General features: G+C 39.3%; 1 protein-coding gene across 1 annotated transcript in view; it reads left to right on the top strand.

The window, feature by feature from the left end:
* The window catches only part of CRYBG2 (crystallin beta-gamma domain containing 2), a 1,696,066-nt gene that overhangs the window by 1,410,981 nt on the left and 272,356 nt on the right, over positions 1-12,729 (top strand). The gene's annotated exons all lie outside the window — the stretch shown is intronic.

Raw genomic sequence — 12,729 nt, 5'->3', positions numbered from 1 at the left:
TGCCACCATTCATTACTGTGATTCATAATTCATAAACATAGTGCCCAGTTGATAATTGCATTCTGCATATGGTAATTGGTGTGCCACCATTCATTACTGTGATTCATAATTCATAAACATAGTGCCCAGTTGATAAGTGCATTCTGCATATGGTAATTGGTGTGCCACCATTCATTGCTGTGATTCATAGCTCATAAACATAGTGTCCAGTTCTATAAGTGCATTCTGCACATGGTAATTGGTATGCCACCATTCGTTGCTGTGATCCACAGACATGGGTCACAGTAATGAACAGTGGTATACAGAAAGCTATCAGCCTCAATGCATAACATACAGGTGTGAATGCCATATGACAGTGATACAGTGAAGCAGGAAACAGCTACTTATGCCTTATTAACTGATTTCTGCAGTGCTTCAGTCCTGCTCTACACCTCCCTGTGACCCATAAAAAATGTAATTTATTAGACATGACAGAGAAGCTAGCATCATTGCCATATTATGATAATGAGGAGAATTGTTGCTGTGAAGGCTGCATTGGCAGGTACTTTCCAATGTCACTCTGTGAGGATGGAAAAATATGTGGTTTTGGTAGCAAGGTTTCCTGACCACAGGACTCCATTACCCATAGGGCTTTTCCTAATAGGTAAAGTATAGCTTCTTTAATTCAGCACTGATATGTTTCTCAGCAGGAAAGGTGGATCATGTGCATTGCACCCTCAAAATGTATGAGGATCTAAACCCATAAATTACTCCACTGGGACCAGCCCATGTGTAGTTAGTGTAGTATTTCTGAATCAGGTATGATCTGGGCGCAGGGGTTCATTTACATATGTACATCAGGTACAGCATACTGTGGTTAAACAATAGGAACACACTGCCCCTAAGGTCATACCCCCTTGTATACCAGTGTTTATGAATCACATAGGACTGGGGTCTGTTTGCTGTTCCTTTTTTTGTTTTTTGTTTTTCTTGTTTTGTTTTTTTTTTAATTAGGGTATTTTTTTACTCCCTATGGTTGCCTGTCAAAGACCTAAAAAGATAAGTGGCCTGAAAAATCGTAGTTAGCAGGAGACACTGGCAGCCATTTCTCTGTACTCAGTGATTTACAGAATCCTGTATGGAGATCCATGTCTAGTCTTTTATGCCATGAAAGGTCTACCACTATTTGTTCTCCAGTTTCTTCACAGAAGTAATGGTACATCAATTACTAAACCTTCATCAGCAGGTAAATAGGACACATTAGCATTTTAGATTCTTATCCCAGTGTATCCATCACCTCTAGAACAAATTTCCACTACATGTCAAAAAGAGTGGCAGCCTTGCCACATTCAAGGTAATCCTAGATAATTGGATGAGCAGCCCCAAATTCTCTCCCAGTCTGTGTTGTTTTGCCCTCCTTGAGGCTAGAGGGCAATTTTGAATCAGGTTTTTTGACAAGGCTTGAAATGGTTTACAGACCAACTGCTAATACTAACTTATGAACTGGTGTCTATCCTTATCTACCAGGCCTAATGTACACTCCTACACACCCCCAGACTTACTCCAACCAGTGGTCAGGGCTGATGAGGGTATTCATGCATCCCCATGCAGCATCATGTGGCTGCAGATTGGGTCTTATTTTTGCCATAACTACTCTAGTTCCACTGTATGCACCTTTAGTTCATATGGGCAGACATGCGGTAGGGGACATACAACAAATCTGTCAATGCTTCTTCTATTCACATTATAGGACACACACCACCTTACATGCCCTCAGCCACAATCAGGGAAATACCGCAAAGAGAGTAGTGGTGAACATACCCCCCCCCCCCCCAGGACAGTCACACCCATACCACCACTGCTGCACCTTCAGACTCCTCAGGTTGTAATCAAACCTGGTTCACCTACGTGATAGTAATATATCTCCTAGGTGATAGCTTTTCCTTCTGTGCTACGGCATGACCCAGAATGCACTTCTATGATACCAACCCTACCCCACAGAGCAGAATGCTTAAGAATAATGTCCAAGATGTTTTAATTTGCAGATGCGGATTTAGATCACAGATTCTTGTGTTTGTAGGACTAATTATTTGTAGAATACTGAATATTTAGAAATTGTCTCCAGTCTCTCCTGGTAACTTATAAGCTTGTAATATTTTTTGTTAAAAACCTCTGTAGTCTCTCCAGTGGTTTGATATGTATAGTGAGATACATACCTAAAGGGGCACTGCATTCCGTGATGGGCTTAATTAGTCTGGCGTATAATAGGGTATGGTTTCTTTAGCTCTGGATGACATACCATTGGCACTCAACTGTGTTATGTAGGAGGACTTCATTTATTTATTTATTTTAAATTTGTTTACCAGGAAAGTCCAGCTAGGTTAATATTCTGTTTTCAGTGGAGGTCCAAGGAGAAAACCTCCACATTGACATAACGGGGTTACAGTTAAATAAAATTATTACAAAGCCTAATTCAGAAGAGTGACATTTTAGCCAAATAAAAATTCAGCTTCAGTTCATACAGCGTGAACCCACACATACATAGTGCAAATGTTATGACATATGTAACAAGAGGAAAAGGAACATTGTCAATAGATAAGCATTCACAAGTTGGAGTTCATAGGGATGACATTAAGCACTCTAAGTACACTCTTTGAAAGATAGATGACTAGACAATACAGCCTAGTGGAAAACATATTTGCTTTTTGTCTAAGGAATAGATTTTACTAATTCCTTGTCTCTGAACATAGTCAAAGTATGCTAGTGGTGGAGGAAGAGAGGGACTAGTTCAGCCTGGGGGTAGTGCAGGAGCAGAGCCAGGTTTTATTTAGATAGTCTTTTACTTGTAGTTTGAAGTTGGAGAGGTTAGAGGTAGATCTAATTTGCAGAGGGATGTCATTCCATTTTCTAGCAACAGAGTATGACTAGAGACTTTGGCTAGAGGATTTGTGGGTTTATATATGCTGAGAAGATGCTGTTCATTAGACTGAGTTAATCTATGAGAGTGATAGGAATGGAGAGTAGGGCTAAAAGCATGGCAATCATCGACTTTGTGAGTGGTGGTCTGTGTGGAGATAAGCTGCGTGTAATCTTAGTGGTGAGGCAGTTCATGCCAGTGCAAAGTCATACAATGATGGCTGTGATATTATTTATTGGCAACATTTGAATTTTGCTACCTCATTATAGCATGCCTCTGGCTAATTTTTAACTGTAGCTTTAAGGTTGGTTGCACCGTATAAGAGAGGTGGGAAAACGTAGGTAGTGGCTTAGGTGATGTTACTAAAGAAGTCTTTATGCAGTTTAATTTCTCCATGTCATTTGGGTTGCTAATACCATGATTGGAATGGAGCCCTGTAGAGCATTCCTAATTTTTGGTGAGTCTTTTCTTTATCCCAAAGTCTAGCATTAAATACTACTTACCTCATAGCTACTTTTAAGACCATTACCTCCTTCCCCCTCTGTTAATCTGCTCATATAGCTATCCTGAGACTTTACAAAACTCATTCTTCACAGAGACTATTATAGATAAGGATAACTGTACCCATGAAGGCCTTTACAAATGTGTCACTGCTTTATAGATGGGTCACTGCCATTAAATGTGGCCTTGCCTTGTAAATAAATATCTGTTCTTCTGTGACATATACACAACTTTTTTCAAATGTCTCATACCCTTCTAAATGCTTTCTTTCTTCTAGTATTTGGTCAAAAAAAAAACTTTTATTTTGTTTATCTATCATAATTACCATGTTACCTTGTATACAATTATTGTGTCTGGCAAGTGAACTGTATCTGTAGTTGCAATATTCTGCTTTGTTTTATGTGGAACTTTTCTCCCCGGGCCTCTACTGAAAATGGACATATATCCAGTTAGACTAGCCCGGTCAACAAATGTAAAATAAAAAAAATAAATAAATAAATTTTATATGTTATTTTGAACATGCAGGTCAGATTTAAGGTTATCCTCTATAATCACTCTAAGAAGTTTTGTATGGGAAACTACTTCAATATTAGTTTTGTTTGGTGAAAAGATTTTGAAATTCACTTTATCAGGCATGTGTGAGTTAGGAAAAATATCAGTAACTTTTTTTTTTTTTTTTAGGGTTGAGTAGTAACTAGGCATTATGGATCCATTTCTCAATTGAGTTTAGTCCTTTCTTTCCAAGCTTCGTCTGTGTTAGTGAGCCATGGTATAAGGTTAAGTTCCACTCTTTTTCATGGAGTAGGGCGTGGCCGTTTATTTAAAGTATATCAGAATTAAGTATTGACTGCCTCAGAGAGTGGAAGAGTTTTTAGGACAGACCAACTAAAGGCTTTCAATGTATTGATGAAGGAGCCAAGTTTTTGGTTGTTCTAAGCTGGTGCATATTAGGTTGGTGGGTAGTTACTATGTGTATAATCTGAAAGGTGATCATTAAGTGAGGTTAGATAGATTCCAGAGGTCATTAATTTAATAGGGTCAAACACCAGTATCCAATCTAGAATTGTACCTTTACTGTTGGAATTATTAAATCTAGTGTGTGTTTTGGTAAGTTGTGTATAACCATAAGCATTTATACTAGTGGAGGGAAAGTCTGATGTAAAGTTTTGCTAATCAATGTTTAGATCTCCTAGTATGATTTTTCATAAAATATATAAGTAGTTATCCTGGACAGGATTTCTTCTATAGTTATATTATTTCCAGGTGGGATATAGAATAGCTGTTGTTATTTTATTATTAGGCTTTAGCAGTGTTATTTTGGAATTTGGCAAGTTGGGTAAAAGGGAGAGAGATTCTATGAACCTGGATAAATTAAGACCACCCCTTCTGCTTTCTTGTGGGGCCTATCAGCTCTGATAATACTGTACCATGGAGGAAGTAGTTCAGAATCTTTAATGTTAGGGTTAAGCCAAGTTTCTGTGATGGCAAGAATATCAGGGTTATACTGTGAAATTGAGGCATGTAGTTCTGTAATTTTGTTTCTAATGCTATGGAAGTTGATAGTGACAATATTAAGTTGCTTTGGAAGACAAGTTGAAGAATGGCTGGGTGAGGGGGTTGCTGTGCAAGATTCACTAGTACAAATACAACACAATGATCAAAGGCAATGAAATTATCTACTGCTTTTGCAAGGTCTCTTACTATATTCTTAATTTAAGGTGTTATGAGTTTTATGTTGTATGCAGGAGGGAATGCTTACAGAAAGCCACATTCTTGCACTTTTTATCATTTAATTTGCTCTATTTTTTTGCACCAGTTATTAACTAATGTAAGCTCCTGTTGCAGTGCCTGATGCATCACAGGATGACTTAAGGAAGGCACCTTGAAGATCTGATAAGTAAATGTCTAATAGTAGAGGTCCTAGCACAAAGTCTTGAGGGACACCACTGGTCACCTTCATATTGTCAGAGGTCACTCCCACCACAGACACTGTGTGGGTTCTGTCCATCAGCTAATTTGCTGTACATCTCTGCTTGTATGGGGTCAGTTTTATTCTAAATAAGGTTGTTTATTATATTAGCATGTGGGGTGGTATCAGATGTTTTGGCCAGGTTGAGGTACTCTGTGTGAAAAGTATGTCACCTGACTACAGCTTACATTACCTTTTCAAAGCCATTTATGCAGAACCTACCTTTTACAAAGCCAAACTCTTGAGGGTCAAGTCTTGCAAGACTTTTGATGTCATAGTTAGTCAGGTCTGTTATAAGGTATTCCACAGCTTTACAAATGAGATTCGTCAAACTAATGGGTCTGTAATTGCAGGGATGAGTGATTAAACCATCCTTGTCAAATGGCATGACAGCGGTTTTATGCCAGACCTCGGTAACAAAGCCTGAGGCCATGCTCAGGTTGAAGAGATAAAGGAGAAGGTTTACCAACGCATGTTTACTACTGCTAAACAAGCAACAATGTGTGTCTTCAGGTCCCATGAAAGATGTATGTTAGTTTTGGACAATACTTTTAGTAAATGCTCTTTAGTGATAATGAGGGTTGGATATCCCCAGGGATATGTGGGCTTTGTGTAGTTGTCCCAGAGGTGAAATTGGCAGGTGTTTGCCAGTATGCTGGCAGTGTCCACTGTATCAGAATTGTTAGCACCATTTTGAATAAATTTTGAGCAAAGGTGAGTGTTATTCCTTATTTTCCTGGTGTAATTAAAGAAGGATTTGTAACTCTCTTTATCTTCAATTGCTAGTCTGAGTACATAGGATGCCTTTGATTCCTTCATGGTATTTTTCAGGTTCTTTGTTAACTTCTTGATGTTAATCTTAATTTAAGTGTCTTTAGTTTTGGAGTTTCTTTCTTCCATTGTATATTTTATTTATGTTTGTGGACCACCTGGGTGGTTTGGTCTTGAATTGCCTATTTCATTTAGACCTAACTTGAACTGTCACCTTAATACATTTATCTAGGCGAGTATAGAAATCTTTGGTCATATTGCTATACTTGAATTTAGTGGCTTCATATAGAATTCTACATTATTTGTATTTCTGAAGTTCCTGAATTCTGTGATATTAGCATCTGTAAGTTTGATGATTTTAAAGGTGAAACTTACCAATCAGGCATGGAGATACCAAGTGAATAGTACTTGCTATGCTATGTTTGTAAGGACTGTGTTGAGAACATTTTTATATCTTTTGGATTCAATAGTGATTTGGTACATGGAGATTTTGTTAATGAATTTTAAGAATTTTTAGGCTTAACCTAAATTTCTTTACTGTTCCTCTGAGTCTGTTAGGAATCTTCTGAATGAAAATGAATAGGAGAATGGAGACAACTGAGGTAGGGGATAGAAACATGGAAGTGGGCATTAATGGGTTTCAATAAGATATGAAAAGGAAAAAGGGGAAAAAATTAGAACAGGGTTTGAAGCTGATGCACCACAATGCTAGGAACCTGAGGAAAAGATGAGAGACTTGCAGGCCAATGTAAGATCTGAACAAATGGCCTCACCATGTCATACAAAGTTTGCAAGAACAACTGAGGAGGTGGGGTCTAGTACTACTGGATATGTGGAAAGGAAAATATGGTAGTGGGGTAGAAAGGGGTCTGTAAAAGTAAAGTGTCCTGATAGTCAAACTGCTAGCAAAGTCTGAACAAAGGTAGTAGCTGGGCTCAACATGCTGCCCTTCATGTACACCAGGGATGAGGACAGAACACGTCACAGTCTTTAAATTCCCCATGCTAAACTCCTTTCAATGGATTACTCCTTCTCAGTGCTGGCTGCTAGAATATGACAAGTCATCCCCTCTGCTATTAGATCAATTTTATCTTCCAACTACATTTTTCAGCTATGTTAGGAACCTGGGTGGAAACTCCCAGATATGCTCAGAATTAGTCCAAAATGATACAAAAATCACTGAACCCACAGACATTGCCAACATACTGGCAGACAGGTTCAGTGCAAACTTCACCCCCCTCTCCCCCCCTAAAGGAGAGATAACTCTCCCAGCAGAGTGTAGCCCTCCCAGACATCTCAAATGCGCAGGTGAAAGCTGCTCTCTCTAAAGCTAAAAACACAGCATCAATGGGACCGGATGGTGTCCCCGGCTGTGTGCTACACGAGCTAAATGAGGAATTAAACCCGCACATAAGGCAGCTGTTTAATCTCAGCCTTACCACAGGATACATGCCCAAGGAGTGGCGTACGGCAACTGTGGTCCCACTCCACAAAGGCGGTGCCTCTACGGACCCTGGTAATTACCGCCCCATAAGCTTAACAAGTCTAGTCTGCAAAGCTATGGAGAGGATCATAATGGAGCTCATAAACAAAGATATAGGGGACTTGCAGACATTGGACCCGACCCAGTTTGGCTTTGTCAAGGGCAGATCATGCCTTTTGAACTTGGTCGACTTCTTCGAAACAGTCACCAAGGCCATTGATGAGGAAAGGCAGTCCATACAGCCTACCTTGACCTTGCAAAGGCCTTCGACACAATACCCCACTCGGGTATTGTAGAAAAACTTACCAGCTTAAATGTAAACCCATATGTCACAGGATGGGTTGCAAACTGGCTTAAGGACAGAACCCACAGGGTTAGAGTTGCTGGCGCTATGTCAGACTCCAAGCCGGTCACAAGCGGTGTCCCACAGGGCTCGGTCCTTGGCCCCCTATTGTTCGGCATCTACTTCTCAGAAGTACAGGCCAACATGGGAGGACTTTGGCTGACAAAGTTTGCAGACGACTGCAAACTGGGCACCATAGTGGAAAGTGCATCGGACATGGATATCCTTCAGAAGGGACTCACAGAAACAGATAGCTGGTGCCAGAGCCATGCCTGAAGTTAAACGCCAAAAAATGTATAGTCATACCCTTCGGGAAAAACAAGGTAACCCCAAGCTACCATATAGGTGGCAATCCACTAAGCACAGAAGAGGTTATCAGGGACCTGGGGACCCAGGTTGACAGTGGCCTTTCTTTTGACACTCACGTTGCTAAAGTGGTTAGAAAGACCTTCTACATTGCCCACCTGATCATGAAGGGATTCACATCCAGATCTAGTGAGGTCATTGTTCCCCTGTACTCTTCACTTATCAGACCAATGATCGAGTACAATGCCCCATTCGGGATGTATCGCACCCGACATCTGCAGCAATTGGAGAGACCCCAAAAGTTCCTCACCAAAAGGATAAAGGGACTCCAAAATCTGTCATATGCTGCCAGATTGAAGAAACTCCAGCTCTATTCAGTTGCATACCGTCTGCTCAGAGGTGACATGTGCCTGACGTACAAGGCCATGTCCAACCCGGAATTAATGGACATGCTCCACCTCAAAAAATCCAAATCCACCAAAACCACTAGAGCAAGCGACTTAAACCTTAGCACGGATATAAATAGGATGTGCTGGAGGGATAGATTTATCACTCAGAGACTCCCTATGCTGTGGAATAAAATCCCGGTCCATGTGAGGCAGAGCACCTCGCTGGCTCTGTTCAAGAGAAATCTTGACCTGTGGATGGGAGATCGTAGGTTTATCCCGGGAATCATCTCTGTGTCACTGCTGGACAGAGGCACAACAAACTAATGGGCACAGTATTTTTTCATATAAGGGGTGGCATAAGCCACAAAAATTTGGGCTAGGCTTATAAATGCCTTAGGGCAGATAGCCTAGTATAAACCTATGAACCTATGAACCTATGAACCTATAAAAGCATCACTATAAACAGTTCCAAATACTTTCAGAACACCAGTATCACCTGTCTTCCATCACATCTTCTACAACTACTTCTCTCACACTTATTTTCTGCCTCCATTATCTGAGCAGAAACGTTAACCTGTAACTCACTTGACATTGCCAATCCCTCTTCCACTTCCATATCATTCTTTCTAAAACAAATGATACTGCAACTGCAATTTTTTTCTCCATATCAAATCACTACATCCATCACTCCTTCCTCCCTTTTCTCCCAGTCTCCGGTACCTCTCTACAGGTCAAACCATTCACTCTAATGAACAAAGACTGTACAAGCTGTTATTTTTTATTCTACTGTTTAATTTCATGCCTGTTGTAATACTTATTTCTCTCATTATTGTTTATCTTGTAATTATTTTTTTCTTTTGTCAAGTATTTATACAGTTTATATTATGATAAAACAAATGTCGCCTACGTTTTTTTTTTTTTTTTATGGAACTGAATCTGAAATTTATCATTTTCTTTTTTTTTTGTTTACTTTTTTGTTCATTTGTTTTTGTTAACCAAGTAAGTGTGCTGGTCCAAGGATCATTTTTGGCAATGATACAGGCCACAAGGCCAAGTCACAAATTTAATCTACAACAAGAATGTACATTCTAGAAATGCTGTGTGTAAACATTACCTAAATAATTCATGTTACTCACCTGACACATCACATATAGCATTTTGTACTAGTTAAAAAGTTTCAGAGACTCTGTAAAGTACTTTTTGTAGCAACTACATAAAATATTACACAGCAACAAGTTTCAACATTAGCAGTAGTATGTAATGATGTTATGCATCAGATAAAAAATGCTTTAAAGGAAACTTAGCCACATCTCTTTGCTTGTACGTAAGTAGGAGTAATGCACAACTATTTTGTTGATATTTGCAAACAGGGATAATCTGTGTTATATTGTAAATATTACGCAGTGTATTTTTAAGCAATCATATTTAGTGGAGTTTGTCATTTAGGATTTTTTTTTTTTTCATGAAAACTGAAAGCTTACTCATTTTTTATTCAGATTGACTGATAAGGAACCCCAGGTAGCTGGTATCAATTTGCAGAATGACTTTACAGGGCTAGCTAAAGCAAATTTTGTTGTGGACAGTTGCACTGGGTTATTGTGTCTAAGATTGTAGTTAAGGTTGTTTACCATGAGCTCATTATTTATAAGAGGAAAAGATAATTTATTCTGTAGTTTATAAATGAGCTGTTTTGTCTGTGATTGTTAACTAGTTAGTTTCTCTTACAAACACAGTTTTGTTCATTAGAATCAGCATGATTGTTGTAAATAAGTATTTTATGTGGAAATAAGAGCTATGATAGGTAGTCCATAGTCTGTTCTGGGGAGTAACACACTAAAAGCAACTGCCATCAGTGTTCAACCTCACTTAATAAATATAACAGATAACTAAATAAATAAAACAATCATGTAAAAGATTGAAAATCTCAGACTCTAGATACAGAATTGTCAGTTCCAGCCTTCAAAGAGTTAGAAATGCAAATGATTCTGTAGAAACTGTGCGTATGACGGTATTTGTTCATCTGGCAAGAGATCAGAGAACATTATGAATGAAGACCTTCCCAGGTCAGGTGAAGTTCGGATATGGAGGTGAGAGCCCCAGTGGCCAAGCTACAATATGAATCAGCTTAGGCATAGCAGTGTAAGACAAAAGGACTAAACACATCAGTCTGGGATTAGTCAAAGGAGGACCTCAAGTAGTTGGAACAAGAAATACACAATAAACAATGGAAACAGGGTGAAATGTTGGGGTGGGGTGAGAAAAAAACTATCCATAAAATGTAAAGAAAGCATTCTAAAAATATACAAAGGTGTTTGCCCAAAAGAAAGAAAATGAAGCTCAGAATGAGACCAAAGTGGCTTAAAAGGAAGATCAAATCAGTGCACAGGAGTCAAGAGAAAGTGGTAGAAAGATGTAGAAGGGTTATATAATCATTTCTATATGAGTACATAAGTGTGGAATCAAAGGTCAGATAGGAATGTAACTAGCCCAGGACAGAGGAAAATAATTAGCTGCATTTCTGAGAGGAAACAGGGGGTACAGTAGAGTTAGCAAGTTGCTCAAGAATGCACAAGATGGAACAATGGCATTGTTGAAACACTAAACAAGATAATTGTCTTAACTATCATAATCAAAAAGTACGCAGATGATATGCTGAGAGAGAATATGACAGAGGGAGGTGCGAAACAGAATAATAGGCCAAAAAGTGTGGGAGATGGTAGAAAAGAAAGTGTTCAATTTACAAAAGGACAAAGAACAGGAATATGCTGAGATAGTGGTCAGAGTGCAAAAAACCTAGTAAGTGCCCAGGTAGAAACACTCACATAAATCTTTACTTGATCTCTAGCCAGATAGAAATATAAAATAACCCATAAAACAGTTGTGCACTTGTGCAAGGAAGGCAGCAGGGTCATTCTAGAAAATGACTGGCCATTCAGCCTAATGATGGTGACAGGGGAAGTGACAGACAAAGTTATGAGAAAAAAAAAAGCTTCTGCAGGGCAACCAGTTCAGGACCCAAACCTGTATATCTCCACTGTCTAGAAACGTTGCCAGTCAAGCCTGTTGTTCTGTGACAGAGTAGTGGCAATACTATAAGCAAGGCAGTAAGTTTGGTGTGTGTGGGGGGGGTGTGTGTGTGTGTGTGTGTATGAGTGCACGTGTCTGTGTGTGTGTGTAAACAGCACATCAAAAACTACTCACTAAGCTGAAAGTTCTATGAATATGGCAGAGACTTATGAAAACAGTTAAAAAATGGTTGGAACTAAGAATCCAGAGGGTGACAGTTAAGGGAGGCTGTCAGATGTGACGTGAGTGACACATGCATCGGATGCTGGATCTTTACTGCTCAGCATGTATCAATGAAGGTTTCTATTTTCCTACTGTGTAACTCTGAGCAAGCTGCTTAACCAGACAGTGCTCCTGGTTTGTACCTGAAAAGAGATGCATCCACTGGGTTTAATCAGGTAACTAATAAAAAAAAAGAGCAAAAGGGAATTGATTATACCTTTTGGCTGATTGTGCATAAAAGCATGGCCACAGTACTAGATGGGGAAACAATCTTGAAATGGTACACAATAACACTCTACAGGTGGACGGAGAGGTGAAGGTTAAGGATCAGTGCAGAGAAACGGAAGGTTCTACCTTTGTTTGCTGATGCTAATCTGCGAAAGATAGTGGCAGAAAATGATATAGGAGGAATAATTACACTGGCTGTAAACCATCAGGCATAAATAAAAAGGGCAGTAGAAGCAGTCAGCAAAATGTGTTTTGTGAGAAACGGATTTAAGAGGGAAGATAGACTCCATTTCTGTCACATGATGGTGGGACCACATCTAGAATACTTATGCAGTACTAAAGGCCTCATGAGGAGGAAAAAGAATGTGGTTCAACTGAAAGGCATCCAGAAAAATCCCATATGGTTCATCAGATGAGTTAACGAAAAGGAGGACATCTGCAGCTTGAATTACTGACCCTTTATTCATTTGACAGTGAAAGGGAGTATAATAAAGATATACAGCATGCACAGGAAGATGATGGCATGGAAGGTAGGTGTGAGGAAGGGGTTCCATC

This window comes from Protopterus annectens, chromosome 1.part1 (assembly GCF_019279795.1).
Source record: "Protopterus annectens isolate FY-2018-M chromosome 1.part1, PAN1.0, whole genome shotgun sequence".
Lineage (NCBI taxonomy): Eukaryota > Metazoa > Chordata > Ceratodontiformes > Protopteridae > Protopterus > Protopterus annectens.
The sequence above is the reverse complement of the archived record's forward strand: the minus strand, read 5'-3'. Positions and strand labels throughout refer to the sequence as shown.